This window comes from Paramormyrops kingsleyae, chromosome 6 (genome assembly GCF_048594095.1).
Source record: "Paramormyrops kingsleyae isolate MSU_618 chromosome 6, PKINGS_0.4, whole genome shotgun sequence".
NCBI lineage: Eukaryota > Metazoa > Chordata > Actinopteri > Osteoglossiformes > Mormyridae > Paramormyrops > Paramormyrops kingsleyae.
The window spans coordinates 29049299-29069271 of record NC_132802.1 but is presented as its reverse complement, the minus strand read 5'-3'; the positions used below and the strand labels follow the sequence as shown (position 1 = coordinate 29069271).

Here is a 19973-nt window from a genome sequence, read left to right as displayed (position 1 = left end):
TCCAACAGGAATGATAATTAAAACATGCCTGTATGTTCCAGGTCATCCGATAAATTAAGAGTTCAATTCTATAGCGTCAGGTACTATAGTAACGGCACACGGGCTCGGACTGGGAAGAAACTTCGGCCCTGATTTTAAAAGTGAGCATTAAACAATTATAACTAATTTCAGTTAAATTATTTATTCCATAATAAACAAATCTATCCAAAATAGTCTTATTTTTATTATAATAATATATAATATAGTTTTCCAAACGCGCATGCGCCTTTACGTATCCCCATGCACTGTAACGGTTTTTTTTCCCCGTCGCGCCACGGAGGTCGTTTGTGAGGAGTTTTGGCGGGCAGGCGTGAATTGTCAGAAGGTAATTTATAAGTTTTTTTGATGCTGCTGTTGCTGTTTATTTGCTATTTACTCGTATTTTAACATATTATTTATCTTAGCCGTAAAAAATTCTCGACGGTTTTGCGGACCACGTTTTAAAATTTCCTGTCAGAAAGTTATCAGATTAGATTGTTAGTTAATTTACGTCTCAGTACACAGTGGTGTGCAGCGGTTGTTATATCAATGTGTTCAGTTTGTTTTTTAAAGTAGGCCTATCAATTTTTCCATGTTCTCATTGAAGAGGACACTTCATTTTTCAGTGATCCAGAAAGACAGCTTGAAAGGGGAGATCGTTGTAGAAGGTACAATAATTTTCCTACCCCGTTTCATTGCTATGACTTAAGCACAGATTTCAAGCTTAGAATTTCTGCATTATAGAATAAAAATGTGTACTCTCTGCGGTTTATCTAATCCATTAGCATCTGTGTTTTTTGTGTATGTTGTCTAAAGATTGTAATTTTCTATTATGGCTGTGCGATATGTCCAAAAACTCATGTAACATTTTAGGTCATTTCATATCTCGTTGATACATATCATGATATAGCACATTTTCTGTAGGTTCAGAGCATAGTTTATGTAAAATGATCACATGGATAGACTTATGTCTTGTTAACTCTCATTTGTCTAGTGTATCATTCAAATGTATCAAATAGCTTAAATGCATTACCACTAACTGTGATTTGCAACACAATGTAATAAATGACAGAATATTTTATAAAACAATTAGTATTTTTCTGTCGTTACATCTTCATTTTGCACAGCCCTATTTATAATTATAGTATACACATTTTTTCAATAGACCAAACAAGAGATTGGAGGAGCTGGGCCATGGCTGCGGTAGTGTAGCTGTAAAAAAAGATGTCCATCCCTACCCAAACCTCCTCCTCGTCCAGTATTGACCTCTATTACCGAACACACTTCATCCTCTTCTGAACAACCTCCTTCTTCTCCTACTGCTGCATGTTCAGAGTCTCCCCAGCCAGCAGTAAATGAGCTACCAATGAGTTCTGCGACAGCAGTGTCACATAACAGTCAACGTTATTCAACCTCAGTACTCATTCCAGGTATGGTTGCACATGGTTTGTCACAAAGTAATTCCATACCATAATGCACAAGAGTCCTTGTGCAGGCCTGGCCACCAGACGCTCGCCATCGAGCCCCACCCCCAGGCCTGGCTCCAGGGGGGGGCCCCGGTGACCCGCGTCAGAGCGAGGGAAAACGTGAATCAATGTTTTTACTCATCATAAGGGGTCTGATGAGCCACACTTCGTCTGGTTCCTCACCCAGGACCTGTTTGCCTTGGGTGACCCTATCAGTAGCATAAAGCCCTGGGCAACTTAGCTCCTGGGATCATTGGAACACGCAAACCCCTCTACCACGATAAGGTGTCGGCTCCAGGAGAGGTTGCACCAGGAGAGGTTGCAGGAACTGTTAAGGAAATAATTTGTATCATCATTTTTTCTGTTAGTCTCTATGCCTATAATGTTGCAGACCTGACTCACATATACACAATGATTAACCTTCCACTCATAAAATACTTTTTTTAATGAATACAGGCAAAGTTGTTAGTACAGTCTGAGTTAAAAAGTGACATAAAAAGTTAAGTGAAGTAAGACTACTAAAATCCCTCTTTATAAATGTATCAACCTTTGCAGACTGTCTACCTGGGAACTGTTGGAGGTGGAGATGTAGCATCTACAACCAGGCGTGTGATGTCAACTCTCATGACCAATGAGCTAGCTACACAGCTAAACTGGATGGGCCATGGAGAAAAACAAGGCTTTTGAAGCCTAAAACTCTGTATAGTTGTCTGCGGTAAGATTTACTCTGGATTTTAGAGCCTCAGCTTCTTAATTTACACTGGGCAGAATATTTTAATTTGTACTTCAGCTTTTGATGAACAAGAAATTTCTCAGTTGCAAACTATACGTTTGCCCACAATGGGCCAGCATTTTGGGGCCAATGTCGTGCCGATGTGCAAATTCCAATCGGGCCAATGTAGGCTGCCCACTTGGGGCCCGGCGACCCATAACGCCTCAGAGGCTCAGCTGACACTTGCCAAATCTGAGCTAGTGAGGGCCACAGAGGTTAAGCCGGTGTTTGCCGTAACTCAGCGTGTGTGCGCCTCAGAGGCTGGGCCGGACTTTATGCCATAACCCAGCGTGTGCGCACCTCAGAGGCTGAGCCAGACATTATGCCGTGACTCAGCTTGTGCGAGCCTCAGAGGCTGGGCCGGACTTTGCCGTAACTGAACTTGGGCAGTCGCATCGGGTCTCGGACAAACGGGGTTGAGTCAGAGGCTGGAAGAGAATGTTAGTTAGAATAACCCCAGTCTCTGAGAAACATGCAGAGGTTAACAAAGTCAGACAGCCAAGAAGTAATCAAAAACACAGTTTATTAACAATTAATATATAACACATCAATTTAACTAAATATAACATTAAGGTCATTTTAACCCCACCGAGTGGGGGTGAGGTGTCTTGTCGGAGCCAGTGGACTTTTGCTTCAGGACACTGGTTGGAACATTACCGGCTTGCCAGAGGCTTGCCAGAGCCGGCGGCCTTAAAGGTGTTTCGCAAAGTCCTCCCCCTTCCTGATGGAGGCCTTCAGCTCCTCCAGGGCTTCCGCCACCAGTTTCCTGCAATATTATAAGATCCCCTACATAAAGTCGCTGACTTGAAGCTAAGGAGATCATATTTAATTCTGAAGCTTGACTTTTAAAAAAAATCCATCGCAAATCAAATCACAACATCTGTCAGAAAAATCACAATTAACCTTTCTGCCTCACACACCAAAAAACAACACGGCCAAAGAAAAATAGTTCGTAAGAGTTTATTTACAGTACATTGTCCAGCAAACAGCTTCCTTGTGAAGGGAGGACTTTTAGTGCGCCTCCCCTTGACCTGGCGTGTTTCCAACAAAGTCCTCCCCCTTCCTGATGGAGGCCTTCAGCTCATCCAAGGCTTCCACCACCAGTTTCTCCTCAAAGGCAGAGAGCTTCCCCAGGCCCAGGTTCCTCTTCACTCCTTGTCCACCAAGGAGGAGAGGGGTGGAGAAGTATGTGCATTCGTGATCCTCAGACCTGACGAATGCACACTCCACGACCCCCTCTTTGCCATTCATGGCATCCAGCAGAGACAAGGCGAACCTTGCCCCTGCGTATGCCATGGAGAGGGTGGCAGAGCCTGCCCCAGCCTTTGCCTCAACCACCTCCGTGCCTGCCTCCTGGATCCGGCCCGTCAGGGTGGCCAGCGTATCTAATTTTTAAGAATTTCCGAAGTGATGGGAACAGTGGAGTTTACCGGGTTGGTGATGACACATAACATTGCGTCAGGGCAGTTGCGGGCACAGGTATCTGCCAGGGTGGCCACGATGGAGGCGTTTGTGTCAAATAGATCATCTCGCGTCATCCCCGGCTTCCTGGGCACTCCAGCAGGGATGACGACAACTTCACTCCCCTTCAGTGCTTGCGGGAGTTGCTCTGGGCCGACGTAGCCAGTCACCTGCGCCCTGGTCTCGATGTGGCTGAGGTCTGCAGCCACTCCGAGGGTGTGGACGACGTCGTAAAGGGAGAGCTGACTGACCAGGGGACTGCTCTTCAGGAGCAGTGACAGGGGCTGGCCGATGCCCCCGGACACACCCAGCACTGCCACCTTGGCATTGTTCTGGGAAGAGGTGCATAAGCTACGAGCGATGCTTGCAGCTGATCTTGCGATGCGGGAAAACATTCTGACTACTGGTTTGCTGGTAGGATTAAAACAAAATAGAAAGTATGTAGATTCTCCCTTAGCAACGGCACTGACATCCTCTACCACGGCTCCCGGTCGAGAGCGACAAAAACTCTTGACTAAAGAACCGAACTGAATTGAAGTTCAAACAAGTGCACAGTTAGTCCTTGCTGCAGAAAATGTCACTCTGAGATGATCATCCAAAGGGTTCCTGTCTTCCAAAGTGTGCTGTCAAGAACAAATTAAATTATGTCAGTTAAAGAGATTATGTTAATCATGTACACAGATTGTTTCTCAGTAAACGTGACATTAATTAGTGTCAATAACAATAGAGGTCGACCGACATATTGGCCGGCCGATATTTGGCATTTTTTTTAATACTACGAGTGTAGTACGCCGATTTACAGACAGGCACGTCTGCGGGCAGCCCAGTGTTACTGTTGCTTCTGGTTTTTTTTTTTCTTGTGTCGGACAGTTTCACTCCGTGTGTGTGGGGCGGAGCAGGCAGATCTCTGCAGCGTGTTTGAGAGAACGGAGATTCGAACAATGTGTCAGACGTCTAGATGAAAAGTGCACGACTTTGCGCTGTTGGTTTCCTCATTAAACATGTCTATCTTTTATACGGGCTTATCCGTCGAAAACGTCACAATCACTAGGGGCTTACGTTGTCCTTGCATACAAGGCTGTGTAATACGACAGAGTTATTTTATTTTCTGCGATCGCTAGATTCTAATTGTGAATTTGGCTTGTAAGCCATCTGTCTGCTAACAACATAAGCAACATGTTAGTGAAAGGTTTTGGGCCTTGTACACTACTCATCATACCACGATGCACTTAGTTACTAGTGTTTTTTTTTCTTTCAAAATGTATTAGAGTGTAATTGTTTTAATGTGCATGGAATACTGGAATTGTAGAATGAATTGAAGATGAAAGCACTGTAATAAAAATGCTAACCTTGCATTTCATCTTCTGCTTTAGTAATTGCTATCTAATGGCTGTGAGGGACGGGTGGGGCAAGGAAGACTCAGGGACCGGAAGTGGGATTAACCCTGGGGAACCCAGAGCACCTTATTATAGGAAAAATATCTCCATTGGCTAAAATGATCATACAGACCCAGTGAACTCAAAAACAGGTGTTTTGTAAAAAAAATAACCCTTTCCCAGTCCATGTTATGAAATGTGCCATATACGACCCGCTGGACTGTTCATGCTCTTCCAACTTGTTAATTTGTTAATGTAAAGGGGCAGCATGTGGCTCAGTGGGCTAAGCCTGTGTGCTTGTAATCACAAGGTTGCCGCTTCAAACCCAGCCTCAGCATGTCTGCGGGTCCTTGAGCAAGGCCCTTAACCCCCAGCTCCCTGGGCGCTGCCATGGACTGCTTGCTTGCAAAGACCAAGTTGAGGGAGGCGTAAAAAAAAAAGACAATTTCCCCACGGGGATTCATAAAGTGATGACTATTATTAAATTTCACCTATGAAATAAGGACAGAAAAGAAGGAGAAACCAAATCTTTGCAACATTCTCATTTCCAAAATGCAAAATGCATTTATTGAGTTTTCCTTTTCATCATTCACCATGTGCTGGCAATAAGACACATGCTTCAAACATGCCAAACCATCAAGAAACAGGTCAAGTGAACGGACCTGCAAAAAGGTGCACTACACACAGAAAGTTTACCTGTGGTGGGTTGTAAGGTCTGGTGTACCACATGTATTCCCTCTGTTTTTGAGGCTGATGTTGAGCACATGGAACATGATCATCACAGTTGCCAGAAAAGTTTCAAAACATCCAAAACCTAGTTGTACATGTTCTATAACATCTAAACATTATAACTGATGATGCAAAATTTCTGCCACTTACCTATTCACAGCTTGACAGGTGAATCTCAAAACGCGTTAGGGGCCATATTTATTGTGGAAAAAAATCTGGTTAATTGAGTCAGTAATCACTAAATGTCACTGTTACTGGTTCAATGGGCTGTAAAGCAAAAAAAAAAATTTCTTAACTTTGATGAGTGGGTTGAATGTAAGGCAGAAATAAAAGGAAGGGTCGTGTATGACCCTGTGGGTTCCCCAGGGTTAAAACTGAAGACAACATGCACATTCCTTTTTGTATTGTTTAGAAATTTTCCTTTCCTAAGAAATGAAGAGTTTGCTGCTATATTGTGCACTAGGAGATTCTGATGCTGCTGTTTTTATTGTTTATAAGTTTGTTTACAAGTTGTATTGTGTTTTGTTATTTAAGTTTATATTTAAATTTACACAAGTCAGTATTCAATAAATGCCAAGTTGAGAAATTTTCTGTATCGTTTGTTATTATTAGCGTGATATTTTACCATGCAAATAGAGGGGAAAACATCCAATTATCGGCCAAAAAAAAATCGGCAGCATATATCGGCCATCGGCTGACCCCGACTCCTAAATATCGGCATCGGCTACTGAAAAACCCATGGCGGTCGACCTCTAAATAACAATACTCACAGAGGACACGCTGCACACGGAGTTTCATCTGGGCCTCCAACCAACCTCGTATAGCTGTCACTGAAACTGGCCTGACGTCTGTGAACCGGCACTCCTGCCTGGCACGTCCACATCCAGGGTCACCAGGTGGGTCTGAAGAAACCTGTCAAATACTGACTGGACATCCAACTGTTGATTTGATCCAAAGGCAGCGTCCCGTGCAGTGCCACAGGCAGCACGACTGGTTCCCTCTTCCGCAGACTTTCCACTGAAATGGAGAACAGTTTAAGGTTAGTATTCAGTGGTGAGGGTTTTGATTTCGTGTGTCGATTTTTCCAAGTCTTCTGACATACATAAAACATGCTTACCGATTTACCTGCCAGCTTGCTCCTCAGCTTACTGGCCGCCACCACATTTTGAGCTGTCGGAGTAGAATGAGTGAGATAATCGGCGAACAAAGACTTTTCAGAGTCTGTCGTGCTCTTGCTGTCTGTTTCAAACACTCCTGGGCAGTCTGGCTGGTCACTGGGTCCATCTGGTATCAAAAATGCAAGATTAATATAAGAACATAAGACATTTACAAACGAGAGGGGGCCATTCGGCCCATCAAGCTCGTTTGGGGAGAACTTAACTAATAGCTCAGAGTTGTTAAAATCTTATCTAGCTCTGATTTAAAGGAACCCAGGGTTTTACTGTAGCTTCCGCTACACTAGCAGGAAGACTATTCCATACTCTAACTACACGCTGTGTAAAGAAGTGCTTCCTCAAATTTGTTTTAAAATGTTCTCCTGCTAATTTCCACAATATGAGAAACTAACGTAACACCCGATAACGTATTTAGAAGATACTGTAGGGGAAATGCATCATGACGATTAGCTAACTTTTGGTGTAGCCGGTTGAGGTCGTTTGAGACGTTCTATGTATGTCTTCCTGTGGTGGAGACAAAAAACCTCATCCCACCCAGGTCATCAGTGGTTCTTTGATCCCCCTTGGAGCTCAGCAGATGTGGACGCACATGGCTGAAGTAGATGTCAAACCACAGTGGCAGAGGAAAAACAGCAACAAAGATTTAATTCCTGCTTTTGAACAGGCCCTGCTTGGTTCTGGCTGGAAATGTGAAATAAATTTGATAAATTCAGATTTCTCTTCCTCAGAGAATAGAGCAAATGTGGCCCCTCGTTGTATGGATGTTTCCTGCTACTTCACACAGATGACCGTATCGTATAGCCCATTAAGATGGGTAACAAAAAGAGTACTGTACAATACTTACGGTCAAGGGACGTCACAAGCAGTAGGGTAAGCAGGATTTCTTGCTGATTTTGGGTCTCCTGGCAGCACACATTGAGAACAGCAGGGGTGTTAGAAAAGACTAGAGGCAGAGAAGACAAAACGTATCACCAAATCAACAAGTTACATGGGTGTGAACAATTGAACTTACCTCCTTTGGGCAATCTCCTTGCTCACCAGCTTGGCACAGCTTTGTTGGGGTGAGCCAATGTACTCAGTGAAGAACATGCAGTCGCTCCACAGTCCTTCATTCAAGTACCTGAGGTCAGTGTTTGTAGTATGATATTTCAGGAATCTGAAAGAGGAAGTACACATATTTAAAGTTTATATACACACACACAAACAAACACACACATATATATGCATATATATATATATATGTGTGTGTGTGTGTGTGTGTATGCTACTAATTCACAAAACATGCCACCAACCTCTTCAGACTCTTTAGGTAATTCATCTGCATCTGCTTGGACAGCTTTACCTCAGTCATCTCATAGAGGAACAACTTAGTTTTATCTCTTTCCTCGACAAATCCCAAGGAAGGCTTCTCCAAGTTCATGTAATAAATGAACCTGCTGACATTTTTCACCTGTAAAGAAAAAAAGCATAACGGGGGGAGGGGGGGGCATTAGTCACCAGTCACCACTCCAGGTGATTGAGGACACTCCAGCTCCTCAATCATCCATTTAAAAGGATCAGTTTTGTAAATTTCAGACAGAAGAAACAACATGATATATAAACAGGCTGAAAAGCTCTTCAACCAACCTGCTAAGTGGGTTCGCATCATTGAAAATCTCTTGCATGTGCCTGTAGCTGAAGATCCTGCCCCACTGCAGAGTATCCTGCACATCCTGCTTCGCCTTGTCTTTACCTTCCTTGATGGCATCATTAGATGTTGTCTTCAGGCAAACCCGACTGATAGCAATTGCATAACAAAAAATACCTTGCCCTGAGCGATTTCACTTGTAATCTTATCATTTACTTGTGTCCTATTATTGTGCAGTACAGACAAACCAAAACAACAGAGGCGAGAGCTTGCTCACAAGGGGACTCTTCTTCAGGAGCAGTGACGGGCTGGCCGAAGTTGTTGTGCAAGCGAGCGCTCTTGGGTGTTGGCGTGCTCCGGCTTCCCGCTTGTTGTACACCCGTTACTTGGTAGTGGATCTGCTCTGTGTTCGCATCGCGCTGTACTGCTCTTAAAGTAGATTTGAGGACATAGGCATGGGCGTAAATCCCGGGGGGGGGACGGAGGGGACATGTCCCCCCCTATCCGAGGGTTGTCCCCCCCCAAAAAAATTATATATATATAAAAAAAAATCGCACTATTGTGAAAAATATATGTATGTATACCTAAAATAATTCTGTAAGTAGAAAAAAAAACAAACGCAAAAAATGCATTTAGAAACAGTTGAGTTCCCCCTCCCCTTCCTCACAGTGGTTTGGCCAACTGCCTGCTTTCCCAGTTCATCTCACCTACTCTACACACGAGTCAGGTTTGTGGCTGCGGCTCAATTAATGTTGAACTCCAGTAAGTAGGGTATATTATTCACTTTAAATAAAGCGATTCTCTTTAATGTAGTTGATGCAGACTCATTCATAAATTAGTTGCGGCAAAAATGCTGATTACCGATTTAATTTTCCATGAATCTGCTATATTAGCGATTAAAATATTACTTATCTACATTAACGTTAGCTTGTTTACAATAGCTTGTTGCATAGTGCACTGCAACTAACACGCCAAAGCCGTTTCCCATGCATTGTTTTATTTGTGACGACTTGGCATAATGTTAACTTAACATTAACGGCTACAATTAGCATATTGTTTAGCTGTGCATTTACTAAATGCTACGTCCGAACTGACCCCACTGTATTTTTTTGTATAATCAATTTCTATTATGCATTTAAACAGTCATGTTTAAATTTTATTGTATGTTGATGGCTTGACTGTAAACAACATTAACAAACAATGCAATAAATAGTTTTGAGGAAAAATCTGCTTTGTCATTGAACCTGAGAAAAACTTTGAAAATAACCATAATGACGCAGTCTCCATGCTACAATAATAATGATAGAAGCAAAGTTTTTCATTGTGGGGACATATCTTTATAAGTACAATTTGACTTTATTATTTGTGTCCCCTTCAAAAATTGCTCATGAGAAATTTTATATTTATTGTCCCCCCCTACTGTTAAATGAAATTTACACCCATGGACATAGGGATGGAAAAATATTTGCACTCAGTTTCCTCGGAGCTGACAAACGCACACCCGACAACCCCCTCTTGTGCCAAGTCTCAGCCTCCTCGCTGAGTCTGCCTTATTGTACTGTAATTCTTAGGAGCTGTATACAAACTTGTACAAGCTGTTCACATCGTTTTTTTTTTTTATAACTGAATGCTTTTTCCACTTTATTTTAATCCATCAATATGCTGCAAAACTGATTTGCAGGCCTGGAGTTTGTGATACCATTTTAATAAATACTGAAGGAATTTGTTCTTTTAATCTTAAAAAGATATACTCTGACACATAACATACCGTCAGGGCAGTTATGGGCACAGGCATCACCCAGGGTGGCAACGATGCCGGATCCACGGGGGAGGAACGGGGTTAGGTCGGACGGGAGAGGGAAGGTTCTGGAGGCGTGAGAAGAGGAGGCAGGAAAAGTCGGGCGGTACGGAGCTGAAACAAAGACAGGGTTAGATCGCTCAGCAATTGCATACCAAAAATTACCTTGCCCTGAGCGATTTCACTTATAATCTTATCATTTACTTGTGTCCTATTATTGTGCAATACAGACAAGCCAAAACAACAGTTTGTAACTTCACTTAAAGTAGATTTGAGGACATAGGGATGAAGAAATATTTGCACTAAGTGTCCTCGGAGCTGACAAACGCACACCCGACAACCCCCTCTTGTGCCAAATCTCAGCCTCCTCGCTGAGTCTGCCTTATTGTACCGTAATTCTTAGGAGCTGTATACAAACTTGTACAAGCTGTTCACATTGTTTTTTTTATGACTGAATGCTTTTTCCATTTTATTTTAATCCATTAATATGCTGCAAAAGTGATTTGCAGGCCTGGAGTTCTGGATACCATTTTAATAAATACTGAATGAATTTGTTCTTTTAATCTTAAAAAGATATACCCTGACACATAACATACCGTCAGGGCAGTTATGGGCACAGGCATCACCCAGGGTGGCAACGATGGCGGATCCACGGGGGAGGAACGGGGTTAGGTTGGATGAGAGTGGGATGGTTCTGGAGGCGTGGGAAGAGGAGGCAGGAAAAGTCGGGCGGTACGGAGCTGAAACAAAGACAGGGTTAGATCGCTCTGCAATTGCATACCAAAAATTACCTTGCCCTGAGCGATTTCATATATAATCTTATCATTTACTTGTATCCTATAATTGTGCAGCACAGACAAGCCGAAACAACAGAGGCGAGAGCTTGCTCACAAGGGGACCCTTCTTCAGGAGCAGTGACGGGCTGGCCGATGCCCCTGGACGCACCCAACACTGTCACCTTGGCATTGTTCTGGGAAGATGTGCATAAGGTACGAGCGGTGCTTGCAGCTGATCTTGCAATGCGGGAAAACATTCTGACTACTGGTTTGCTGCTAGGATTAAAACAAAATAGAAATTATGCAGATTCTCACTTAGCAATGGCACTGACATCGATTAAAATAAAAGTTGTTGTGCACGCGAGCGCTCTTGGGTGTTGGCGCGCTCCGGCTTCCCGCTTGTTGTACACCCGTTACTTGGTAGTGGATCTGCGCTGTGTTCGTATCGCGCTGTACAATTAGCTGGACGACGGATTTGTGGTGGTGTTTATTGTCCACCGATTTGGATAGAATAATTATTAAAACATGTGAACACAAGGGTTACACACAGTCTTCTACCGTCTCCCAGTCCACATTGTGGAAACTCCGCTCACAGCAAATAAGTTGTACGCATTACTGCAAACTGGACACAACCATTCGATCAATTACAAAGGAAAATAAAATACCAGTGCTGGATAAACAACACACTTGAGTAGAGTAATTCCTGAAACAAGTGGATACAGGGGTTACACACAGTCATCTCCCTAACAGAGAACATAAAAAGCCCGGTCACCTATATCCATCAAAATAACGCATTTTAACAAAAACGACATGAAACGGCACACGAATATATTTATTCACAAACGTAAACAAAAGCAAAACTACATAATTCTATACAATATAACTGAAAATACACTTCTTGTACGCGACCGCTGAAACACTACGTACCGTCTCGGAGTCTACGGGGCAAACTGAGGCGCCCAGAACTAGGCGCTCTGGCGCCCCGCCCAGGATTAACTACGGGGGCTCGGCTAGCAGCAGCGAGTCGGTTTTGGCTTACCGCCGGTAAAACAATCGAGTGCCACCTGTCGCCACGCCGCGCAATTCCGGCGATTCTGACCAATTTTGCCAGTGCGATTCTGTTTGGATTTCCCCGTCTTCATCCCTGAAATCGCAAATTTCAACCCTGGAAGTCGGAGTTCAATAAATAAATCAATCAGTCCAACAACTGGGAGAAATGATTCTTGGAAAATTTGCAACAGTGGAGAAAGGATGACAAAACATCGAATACATTTAAGTCAGATGACAATAGGGCTGAACGGTTTGGGGAAAGGATCTAATTATGGTTTTTCTGACAGATGTTGTGATTTGATTTGCGATGTTGGTTTTTTTAAAAGTCAAATTTCAGTATTAAGTATGATCTCCTTAGCTTCAAGTCAGCGACTTTATGTAGGGGATCTTATAATATAGCAAGATCTTACCACACAGCGAACAGGCTGCGTTAACATAATCAGACTAGCATTTGTAGCTACAGGCTATTATATATGCGGCGCTGTGTCCTAAGCAGTTAGATAACACGTTTATTGAGCAGATGAACAGAAGAGATTTAGCAGAAGAATCTGCTGTAACCTTTGTGGGCGCTCAAATTATCTGTTGGCTATTTTTTTACAGTGTAAAGCAATGGTGATGAGTTTGATCACGGAAGTAATACATGTGACAGTTTTGCACATGACACAGAACACTGGCCCACTATACCTGTGGTACAGCCCCACAGGCCGGCTGTCATCAGTGATACGAAGCCAGGACAGTGCCAAACGCCCGGTTTTTTTCGGACACCAACTGGGAAGTTACACTTCATTTTAATTTTTATTCATCTGTGAAAATGATTAGTCTAAATGCTCACAAATGTAGCCTGAACGATCTTCCAACAGGAATGATAATTAAAACATGCCTGTATGTTCCAGGTCATCTGATAAATTAAGAGTTCAATTCTATAGCGTCAGGTACTATAGTAACGGCACACGGGCTCGAACTGGGAAGAAAATTCGGCCCAACATACACGGGGCAATATCAGGTTATTTATAATATGAGCTAATTAAGCGACGGATATTAATTTGGCCTTTGATCATGAATTATTTAATTACTTATTATTAAAACTGCATGGTACATTAGTCTTAAGCAGCGAACTAGTGTTTACTGTAGCATTTGTGGCTACTCTATGGAAATATATGTTCAGAAAAGCCACGTACACAAAATGCATTTCTTTCACTCCCGAAATGCATTTCGTCCACAAAGTGACGTTCTTCCATTCTGTTCCAGTCCGTTTCCAATGAGATGTTGCATCCCTAGTTTGCGTGTTTACGTAGTTGCTTACGTAAGTTATAGAACGCAGGGAGGGTATAAATCTCGTCGTTGCTGAGGGAGAGTCTGCAGAATTCTCATTTTGTTTTCAGCTTACCAGCAAAGCAGTACTGACAATGTTCTCCCGCATCGCCAAATCAGCTGCGAGCATTGCTCGCAGCATCTGCAGCTCTTCCCGGAGCAATACAAAGGTGGCAGTGTTGGGTGCATCCGGGGGCATCGGCCAGCCCCTGTCACTGCTCCTGAAGAGGAGTCCCCTTGTGAGCCAGCTGTCCCTATACGACGTTGTCCACACCCTCGGAGTGGCTGCAGACCTCAGCCACATCGAGACCAGGGCGCAGGTGACTGGCTACGTCGGCCCAGAGCAACTGCCGCAAGCTCTGGAGGGGAGTGAAGTCGTCGTCATCCCTGCTGGAGTGCCCAGGAAGCCGGGGATGACACGGGATGACCTGTTTGACACCAACGCCTCCATTGTGGCCACCCTGGCAGATGCCTGCGCCCGCAACTGCCCTGACGCAATGTTATGCGTCATCACCAACCCGGTGAACTCCACTGTCCCCATCGCTTCAGAAATTCTTAAGAAGCATGGAGTTTACGACCCCAAGCGGGTGTTTGGTGTGACGACTCTAGACGTCGTCAGGGCTAACACCTTCGTGGCTGAACTCTCGGGACTGGATCCGGCTCGCGTCAACGTTCCCGTTGTTGGTGGCCATGCGGGCAAGACTATAATTCCGCTTTTGTCCCGGTGTTCTCCCAAAGTGGAGTTCACTGCGGATACGCTGGCCACCCTGACGGGCCGGATCCAGGAGGCAGGCACGGAGGTGGTTAGGGCAAAGGCTGGGGCAGGCTCTGCCACCCTCTCCATGGCATATGCAGGGGCAAGGTTCGCCTTGTCTCTGCTGGATGCCATGAATGGCAAAGAGGGGGTCGTGGAATGTGCATTCGTCAGGTCTGAGGATCACGAATGCACATACTTCTCCACCCCTCTCCTCCTTGGTGGACAAGGAGTGAAGAGGAACCTGGGCCTGGGGAAGCTCTCTGCATTTGAGGAGAAACTGGTGGTGGAAGCCTTGAATGAGCTGAAGGCCTCCATCAGGAAGGGGGAGGACTTTGTTGGAAACACGCCAGGTCAAGGGGAGGCGCAATAAAAGTCCTCCCTTCACAAGGAAGCTGTTTGCTGGACAATGTACTGAAAATAAACTCTTACGAACTATTTTTCTTTGGCCGTGTTGTTTTTTGGTGTGTGAAGCAGAAAGGTTAATTGTGATTTTTCTGACAGATGTTGTGATTTGATTTGCGATGGATTTTTTTTAAAAGTCAAGCTTCAGAATTAAATATGATCTCCTTAGCTTCAAGTCAGCGACTTTATGTAGGGGATCTTATAATATTGCAGGAAAAGTCGGGCGGTAGGGAGCTGAAACAAAGACAGAGTTAGATCGCTCTGCAATTGCATAACAAAAATTACCTTGCCCTGAGCGATTTCACTTGTAATCTTATCATTTACTTGTGTCCTATTATTGTGCAGTACAGACAAGCCAAAACAACAGTCTGCAACTTTACGTAAAGTAGAACCTCGGAGCTGACAAAGGCACACCCGACAACCCCCTCTTGTGCCAAGTCTCAGCCCCCTCGCTGAGTCTGCCTTATTGTACTGTAGTTCTTAGGAGCTATATACAAACTTGTACAAGCTGTTCACCTTGTTTTTTTTTTATGACAATGCTTTTTCTATTTAATTTTAATCCATTAATAAGCTGCAAAAGTGATTTGCAGGCCTGGATAGCATTTTAAATTAATAATTTTATCTGAAGTACTTCTTTTCATATAATATAGCAAGATCTTACAACACAGCGAACAGGCTGCGTTAACATAATCAGACTAGCATTTGTAGCTACAGGTTATTATATATGCGGTGCTGTGTCCTAAGCAGTTAGATAACACGTTTATTGAGCAGATGAACAGAAGAGATTTAGCAGAAGAATCTGCTGTAACCTTTGTGGGCGCTCAAATTATCTGTTGGCTATTTTTTCACAGTGTAAAGCAATGGTGATGAGTTTGATCACGGAAGTAATACATGTGATAGTTTTGCACATGACACAGAACACTGGCCCACTATACCTGTGGTACAGCCCCACAGGCCGGTATCATCAGTGATACGAAGCCAGGACAGCGCCAAACGACCGGTTTTTTTCGGACACCAACTGGGAAGTTACACTTCATTTTAATTTTTATTCATCTGTGAAAATGATTAGTCTAAATGCTCACAAATGTAGCCTGAACGATCTTCCAACAGGAATGATAATTAAAACATGCCTGTATGTTCCAGGTCATCCGATAAATTAAGAGTTCAATTCTATAGCGTCAGGTACTATAGTAACGGCACACGGGCTCGGACTGGGAAGAAACTTCGGCCCTGATTTTAAAAGTGAGCATTAAACAATTATAACTAATTTCAGTTAAATTATTTATTCCATAATAAACAAATCTATCCAAAATAGTCTTATTTTTATTATAATAATATATAATATAGTTTTCCAAACGCGCATGCGCCTTTACGTATCCCCATGCACTGTAACGGTTTTTTTTCCCCGTCGCGCCACGGAGGTCGTTTGTGAGGAGTTTTGGCGGGCAGGCGTGAATTGTCAGAAGGTAATTTATAAGTTTTTTTGATGCTGCTGTTGCTGTTTATTTGCTATTTACTCGTATTTTAACATATTATTTATCTTAGCCGTAAAAAATTCTCGACGGTTTTGCGGACCACGTTTTAAAATTTCCTGTCAGAAAGTTATCAGATTAGATTGTTAGTTAATTTACGTCTCAGTACACAGTGGTGTGCAGCGGTTGTTATATCAATGTGTTCAGTTTGTTTTTTAAAGTAGGCCTATCAATTTTTCCATGTTCTCATTGAAGAGGACACTTCATTTTTCAGTGATCCAGAAAGACAGCTTGAAAGGGGAGATCGTTGTAGAAGGTACAATAATTTTCCTACCCCGTTTCATTGCTATGACTTAAGCACAGATTTCAAGCTTAGAATTTCTGCATTATAGAATAAAAATGTGTACTCTCTGCGGTTTATCTAATCCATTAGCATCTGTGTTTTTTGTGTATGTTGTCTAAAGATTGTAATTTTCTATTATGGCTGTGCGATATGTCCAAAAACTCATGTAACATTTTAGGTCATTTCATATCTCGTTGATACATATCATGATATAGCACATTTTCTGTAGGTTCAGAGCATAGTTTATGTAAAATGATCACATGGATAGACTTATGTCTTGTTAACTCTCATTTGTCTAGTGTATCATTCAAATGTATCAAATAGCTTAAATGCATTACCACTAACTGATTTGCAACACAATGTAATAAATGACAGAATATTTTATAAAACAATTAGTATTTTTCTGTCGTTACATCTTCATTTTGCACAGCCCTATTTATAATTATAGTATACACATTTTTTCAATAGACCAAACAAGAGATTGGAGGAGCTGGGCCATGGCTGCGGTAGTGTAGCTGTAAAAAAAGATGTCCATCCCTACCCAAACCTCCTCCTCGTCCAGTATTGACCTCTATTACCGAACACACTTCATCCTCTTCTGAACAACCTCCTTCTTCTCCTACTGCTGCATGTTCAGAGTCTCCCCAGCCAGCAGTAAATGAGCTACCAATGAGTTCTGCGACAGCAGTGTCACATAACAGTCAACGTTATTCAACCTCAGTACTCATTCCAGGTATGGTTGCACATGGTTTGTCACAAAGTAATTCCATACCATAATGCACAAGAGTCCTTGTGCAGGCCTGGCCACCAGACGCTCGCCATCGAGCCCCACCCCCAGGCCTGGCTCCAGGGGGGGGCCCCGGTGACCCGCGTCAGAGCGAGGGAAAACGTGAATCAATGTTTTTACTCATCATAAGGGGTCTGATGAGCCACACTTCGTCTGGTTCCTCACCCAGGACCTGTTTGCCTTGGGTGACCCTATCAGTAGCATAAAGCCCTGGGCAACTTAGCTCCTGGGATCATTGGAACACGCAAACCCCTCTACCACGATAAGGTGTCGGCTCCAGGAGAGGTTGCACCAGGAGAGGTTGCAGGAACTGTTAAGGAAATAATTTGTATCATCATTTTTTCTGTTAGTCTCTATGCCTATAATGTTGCAGACCTGACTCACATATACACAATGATTAACCTTCCACTCATAAAATACTTTTTTTAATGAATACAGGCAAAGTTGTTAGTACAGTCTGAGTTAAAAAGTGACATAAAAAGTTAAGTGAAGTAAGACTACTAAAATCCCTCTTTATAAATGTATCAACCTTTGCAGACTGTCTACCTGGGAACTGTTGGAGGTGGAGATGTAGCATCTACAACCAGGCGTGTGATGTCAACTCTCATGACCAATGAGCTAGCTACACAGCTAAACTGGATGGGCCATGGAGAAAAACAAGGCTTTTGAAGCCTAAAACTCTGTATAGTTGTCTGCGGTAAGATTTACTCTGGATTTTAGAGCCTCAGCTTCTTAATTTACACTGGGCAGAATATTTTAATTTGTACTTCAGCTTTTGATGAACAAGAAATTTCTCAGTTGCAAACTATACGTTTGCCCACAATGGGCCAGCATTTTGGGGCCAATGTCGTGCCGATGTGCAAATTCCAATCGGGCCAATGTAGGCTGCCCACTTGGGGCCCGGCGACCCATAACGCCTCAGAGGCTCAGCTGACACTTGCCAAATCTGAGCTAGTGAGGGCCACAGAGGTTAAGCCGGTGTTTGCCGTAACTCAGCGTGTGTGCGCCTCAGAGGCTGGGCCGGACTTTATGCCATAACCCAGCGTGTGCGCACCTCAGAGGCTGAGCCAGACATTATGCCGTGACTCAGCTTGTGCGAGCCTCAGAGGCTGGGCCGGACTTTGCCGTAACTGAACTTGGGCAGTCGCATCGGGTCTCGGACAAACGGGGTTGAGTCAGAGGCTGGAAGAGAATGTTAGTTAGAATAACCCCAGTCTCTGAGAAACATGCAGAGGTTAACAAAGTCAGACAGCCAAGAAGTAATCAAAAACACAGTTTATTAACAATTAATATATAACACATCAATTTAACTAAATATAACATTAAGGTCATTTTAACCCCACCGAGTGGGGGTGAGGTGTCTTGTCGGAGCCAGTGGACTTTTGCTTCAGGACACTGGTTGGAACATTACCGGCTTGCCAGAGGCTTGCCAGAGCCGGCGGCCTTAAAGGTGTTTCGCAAAGTCCTCCCCCTTCCTGATGGAGGCCTTCAGCTCCTCCAGGGCTTCCGCCACCAGTTTCCTGCAATATTATAAGATCCCCTACATAAAGTCGCTGACTTGAAGCTAAGGAGATCATATTTAATTCTGAAGCTTGACTTTTAAAAAAAATCCATCGCAAATCAAATCACAACATCTGTCAGAAAAATCACAATTAACCTTTCTGCCTCACACACCAAAAAACAACACGGCCAAAGAAAAATAGTTCGTAAGAGTTTATTTACAGTACATTGTCCAGCAAACAGCTTCCTTGTGAAGGGAGGACTTTTAGTGCGCCTCCCCTTGACCTGGCGTGTTTCCAACAAAGTCCTCCCCCTTCCTGATGGAGGCCTTCAGCTCATCCAAGGCTTCCACCACCAGTTTCTCCTCAAAGGCAGAGAGCTTCCCCAGGCCCAGGTTCCTCTTCACTCCTTGTCCACCAAGGAGGAGAGGGGTGGAGAAGTATGTGCATTCGTGATCCTCAGACCTGACGAATGCACACTCCACGACCCCCTCTTTGCCATTCATGGCATCCAGCAGAGACAAGGCGAACCTTGCCCCTGCGTATGCCATGGAGAGGGTGGCAGAGCCTGCCCCAGCCTTTGCCTCAACCACCTCCGTGCCTGCCTCCTGGATCCGGCCCGTCAGGGTGGCCAGCGTATCTAATTTTTAAGAATTTCCGAAGTGATGGGAACAGTGGAGTTTACCGGGTTGGTGATGACACATAACATTGCGTCAGGGCAGTTGCGGGCACAGGTATCTGCCAGGGTGGCCACGATGGAGGCGTTTGTGTCAAATAGATCATCTCGCGTCATCCCCGGCTTCCTGGGCACTCCAGCAGGGATGACGACAACTTCACTCCCCTTCAGTGCTTGCGGGAGTTGCTCTGGGCCGACGTAGCCAGTCACCTGCGCCCTGGTCTCGATGTGGCTGAGGTCTGCAGCCACTCCGAGGGTGTGGACGACGTCGTAAAGGGAGAGCTGACTGACCAGGGGACTGCTCTTCAGGAGCAGTGACAGGGGCTGGCCGATGCCCCCGGACACACCCAGCACTGCCACCTTGGCATTGTTCTGGGAAGAGGTGCATAAGCTACGAGCGATGCTTGCAGCTGATCTTGCGATGCGGGAAAACATTCTGACTACTGGTTTGCTGGTAGGATTAAAACGAAATAGAAAG

General features: G+C 44.0%; 1 long non-coding RNA gene and 3 pseudogenes across 1 annotated transcript; 2 read left to right on the top strand and 2 right to left on the bottom strand.

Moving 5' to 3' along the window:
- Nucleotides 1-381: 381 nt before the first annotated feature.
- Nucleotides 382-5578, top strand: LOC140591666 (uncharacterized). Its single transcript, XR_011991951.1, has 3 exons — nt 382-686; nt 1184-1448; nt 2040-5578. It is a non-coding gene; the product is annotated as an uncharacterized lncRNA (long non-coding RNA).
- On the bottom strand, nt 2763-12856 carry LOC140591665 (malate dehydrogenase, mitochondrial pseudogene; annotated as a pseudogene).
- A 461-nt stretch (nt 12857-13317) lies between these two features.
- Nucleotides 13318-14751, top strand: LOC140591749 (malate dehydrogenase, mitochondrial pseudogene; annotated as a pseudogene).
- A 3829-nt stretch (nt 14752-18580) lies between these two features.
- Nucleotides 18581-19950, bottom strand: LOC140591664 (malate dehydrogenase, mitochondrial pseudogene; annotated as a pseudogene).
- Between the last annotated feature and the right edge of the window lie 23 nt (nt 19951-19973).